We start from the raw sequence: 5,219 nt of genomic DNA, 5'->3' as shown, positions 1-5,219 counted from the left end.
ATTTATCTATGTAACCATTTATCTGCTTATTTATTTATCTGTCGATTTCACTCATCCATTTTATTATTTATTTGTCTTTCTTGGTAATAAGCATTAGTCTTTCTCTTTATTGGGCAACTGAAAATTTTGGTTCAAAATGCATTAGAAGTGCACTTTTAATATTAAACAAACGAAAAAAATAGAAAAAAAGAAGAGAGAGAGAGAGAGAGAGAGAGAATTGTGTGTGTATGGCGCGTGCGTGCGTGTGCGTGTGTGTGTGTGTGTGTGTGTGTGTGTGTGTGTGTGTGTGTGTGTGTGTGTGTGTGTGTGTGTGTTGTTTGTTGGATAGTGACGAATGGGTAGAGTGTAACGAGGACACACCAATCAGTGCGCTTTTGCAAGAGGTGAGGTTAAATGGATGTTCGGATATTCGTGACTATCCTTTATGCTTTTCTCTTTAGGGGACAATGATTTCTTAATTTGCATCCCCTCATATATACATATATAGTGTGATAAAATAAAGAAGCAAAGTGACGTGTTACACGTGCAATGAATGTGTTATAAGTGCCATTTGAGTTCGATACACACTTCGAGGACCAGAATCCTACTCAAATTTCTCTACACTACGTATTCCATTATGTGAGTACAGTCTCTTAATGTATTTGTATTGTTTATAATACACCGAAACTCTGTTACATCGAATATCATGTTTCAGCAAGTTGTTTAAAATGACCAATTAGTCCTGTAATTGGAACTGTAATTGGATAGATTAATTTTTCTGTTTGTGCATGTGGAAAGATTGATTTAATTTTCTCTCTCTTTTTCTCCATCTTCTCGCATCTTTTCTCTACTCAGTACCTCTTTCTCGCACATCTGCTACTCATTTGCTCGGCATGGCCTTCGAGCTAAGACGCATCCTACAACGAGAATGATTGCGCAGGTAGGAGACAGAACTCTCTTTATGACGCTTAAGATACCTAAAAACTTAATATTAATAATAAATGCATCACAACAGAATAATTAGCATTATCTAAATAATTGAAAACTGTTATTATATTGATATATAAACACATTTTAATAATTAGAGGATAATAGATATGCTTATACATACATACTTTGTATCTTTTAAAATAAAGTACAAAATGACATAATTTATATTTATTTATTTATATTTATAATGTTTAATAATACTAATAATATAAATAACATGAAATAAGAAATATAAATAATGTGCGTGTGTGTGTGCGCGCGCGCGCGTGTGTGTGTATACAGGGTGTTTGGAAAATAATGATAAATCTTTCACATAGAGGCAGAGTGGACTAAACTGAAAAGAAAAGTCCTCTACCATTGTGCAATTTTCACAATAGTTAACAAGATATTAATTGCTAAAAATTACCGAAAATTGGTTTTCAATAATTTTTTACTTAAATATTTATATAATTTTTTAATACTATATTTTCTAATGATAGTAAAAATGAGAAAATGTAATACTAAAAAGTTGATAAAAAATTGTGAATAAATTCATAGAGTTGAAGAGAAAATAAACAATTTTAGTATGAAAAGAAAATAAACAATTTTCATCTTGCAGTTTTTCTGTAAAGTTGATAGTATTTGAATAAAAAATTATTGACCAATATATAAGACCAATTTTCGGCAATTTTTAGTAATTAATATCTTATTAACTATTGCAAAAATTGTAAAATGGCATAGGACTTTTCTTCTCAGTTTAGTCCATTCTATCTCTATGCGAAAGATTTATTATTTTCCGAACACATACCCTCTGTGTGTGTGTGTGTGTGTGTGTGTGTGTGTGTGTGTGTGTCGTGTGTATATGCGCGCGCGCGCGCGTGTGTGTGTGTACAGAGAGAGGGAGTGGGAAAGGGAGGTAAATGATGGAAAAATACTAGAATTTTAGGGTAAAAAACTTGGAAATTAATGGTTTTTTTCCTTCGGCTTTGATAGGTTTTTACTCGCATATTTTTTTTAGATCATTTATGTCCGTTCGCATTGCTTGAAATCCCCCAAAATTTTTGCACTTAAAGTGATTAGAAAAATAGATTCGGGCGTTGGAAAAGATAAAGCACAGATGCTGAATGCAAAGAGTGCAAGCAACGCAAACAGACCTATTAACCTATTATCAACGTCAAGAATTACAACAGTCAATAATATATATTTCCGCTTTGATATAAAATTATGAAGACGAAAATATTAAAAAGAAATAACAAGAAAAAAGAATAAATTCTATTTCTTCTCTTACATATTTAATATGAATTCTGTATGTTTTTTCACGAATTTTATGTAATTTGGTAAAAAATACCGGTTTTTACATATATTTCTCTGTCTCTCTCTCTCTCTTTCTCTTTATATCACATACACACACACACACGCGCGCGCACACAGGGTGTCCCATTTTAAATAATACATTAAGATTTCTCGGAAAGTATGGTAGATGCAGAAAAATGTTTCAAACAAAAGTTGTGTGATTTGGAGGAGGACACCAAGAAGGTACCATATCAAGGATTTAACCTTGGGTGACGTCGTCAAGGTCAGGTCAAGGTCACATTGATTATTTTTAATGGCACACCCTATTTTTGATGGCAGAATCTAACAGCTGATGTCAAGAGCTTTTCAAAACGCTATAAGAAAAATATTTTTTAATTAAGTATTTTTTGAGTTATGATGTTTGGTTACAGTACCGTCGGCATTAGCATTACCCAAAGTGGCATTAGCATTACCCAAGAACTAAAACCTCTTGAATATTGTTCAGGATCATGTCCTGGATAACATTTGTCAAGGCCACGGTGATTATTCCTCTTATTTTCAAGGATAGATATAAATCAGCCAATGCGAGCCAACACAGGTTATGTGAAATCGTATACTTTATTCTTGAGAAAAATTGACAAACGTTTCAATCCTTTCGATTGGGTCTTCCTCAGTGTAAAAATAGAAATAAAATCGGTGACGTATAAATTTAATATAAAAGATGCTTCTCTTATTTTCATTGTTATACTAAAAATTCATTTTTACGTTAAAATTAAAATAAAAAGTACAACCTCCAATGGCTTTTATCTTGAAATATTATCCAGGACATGATCCTGAACAGCATTCAAGAGGTTTTAGCCGTCGGTCGGACACCTTGCTAATGCCGGCGGTACTGTAACTTTCAAGCTTTGTAACTCGAACAATACGTAATGAAAAATAATTTTATTACAGTATTTTGAAAAGCTCTTAACACCAGCTATTAGATTGCCATAAAAAATAGGATGTTCCCCCTATATAAAGGTGGTTTATTTTCTCAACTTAAAAATTTTTTTTGCGGCATTCCTTAGAATGATTCCAATCTCTAAAAAAATGGTTCTTGTCAAATTTTAGTTTGATTGGACAGCGGAAATCCATGCCACAGCTCATTAAACATTTGAGTTCCCTTATATTACATTATCAACATTGATTTTTAAAGTGTATTTTCTACAAAAATCGACCTAGAGGATTTCTTTTTCTTTAATCTATATGCCTTGCTTTTCTGTATCATTTGAGACCTTATATGTCTTATTTAAATAATTGAATGAATTGTTGATGATTAAACAATAAAAGATAAATAGTTTAACTCCAGTATATACGCTGTTAGTCCTTCTTTTCTGTCATTTGATTTTTCTTTTTAAGACATTACCTAAACTTGTTCCAATGTATACAATATAAATAAATATAGATAAATAATTAGTAAATATTTTAATACAAAATTGGGCATTCACTAATTTAAATAAATTGGGCAGGTTTATTAGGGTGTGAAAACACATTCTCTTCTAAGAGGCGTAAAGAAAAATGTTGTCTATAAAATTTTATGTAAAGTCTGTGGCGCGCGCGCGCGTCATATGTGGAACAAACTGAAAAGAAACTGAAAACCAGATAAAACTAATAAAAAAAAGGGTTTCAGAGCACCGAAATCACATAAATTGAAATACTAATAATTCGATAATTATGGAGCATAGAATTAATTACGAATATGATTTTGATTGGGAGAACGTCGAAATACCTACTTAATGTTGAGCGTTTTTTGAATAAACGGTTAAAATATCTGAATACCTTCACATACATATGCAAAAGAATGGTTTTAATATACAATCTGATATTAAAGATTTACACATTTATTTACAGATTTTAAAGGATGTATAATAGTTTTGATTTTTTGATTTGTGTAATGCGACTTAATTATTTTTATTTTTGCCTTCTTTCCTTTTTTTTAAATATTTACTTGGTTGATCGACGTTATTTAAGATTGAAATTTATCAGTTATGTTTTTGACGTTCTAATGTAAGCATTGTTAATTGTTTGTTTTAATTTATTTATTTATGCAACGATACTTAATTTTATGTACTTTTTAATTTGATCCAAAGTTTTAAGACTCTTTCTTTGTAATCTGTTAAGGTGAGTTATCTTCTTAATTTTCTTGTTTTTTATTTTTTTAAATATTTAATCAATTTATGGACAATTTTGTGTTTTTGTAACAACAAATCCGTTTTGTTGGTGGTGACTCAAATTAGATTTACAAAGGAGAAACATATAATGTTTTGTAATTTCTGAGAAGGACTCCAAAAAGTCGAAACGTATAATTTGTGGATTTTTGGATTAATGAAATAAAAGAGTAATATAAATATTCTTACTTTATTACTTTGCGTATTGATTATCACATATCCTCTCATTTGCCTTAGATTCTCCTATTGGTTTTGAATTTGGAGATTCCGTATCGAGATTTACACTTGAATTGATAGATAAATAAAATCCGGTCGACATTTCGGTTTCAGTTTTCGTAAAAAATCAGGATTTCGGTTTGATTTTGGTTTCGGTCGAAATTAAGACAAAATTTTGGTGGGTAAACCGAAACTATACAAGTCACAACGCGCCGGTGAGCGTTTAAAAAACAATTATTCGATTTTAATTATTAACTCGTTGATTAAGCTTAAGATAATTTGAGTACAAATTTTGATATGATCCCAATAATAACTGTGATTTGATTTCTTTAAAAGTTGAGGATCCAATATTAGATTATTATAATTAGATATTTTAATAAAATCTTGTTTTTTAAAGAGTAATAAATTTGTTATATAATTTTGAAAATTATACGGTCTCTAAATGTAAAGTTAATCCAAAAATGTCGATTTTGACTCCGCGGTCGAAAAAAATATGACTCCGTTATCTGTTAATTTATGGTTATCCATTATCTTCTCTCTCTCTCTCTCTCTCTC

This window comes from Trachymyrmex septentrionalis, unplaced genomic scaffold (genome assembly GCF_001594115.1).
Source record: "Trachymyrmex septentrionalis isolate Tsep2-gDNA-1 unplaced genomic scaffold, Tsep1.0 scaffold48, whole genome shotgun sequence".
NCBI classification, from domain to species: Eukaryota; Metazoa; Arthropoda; class Insecta; order Hymenoptera; family Formicidae; genus Trachymyrmex; species Trachymyrmex septentrionalis.
The sequence above is the reverse complement of the archived record's forward strand: the minus strand, read 5'-3'. Positions refer to the sequence as shown.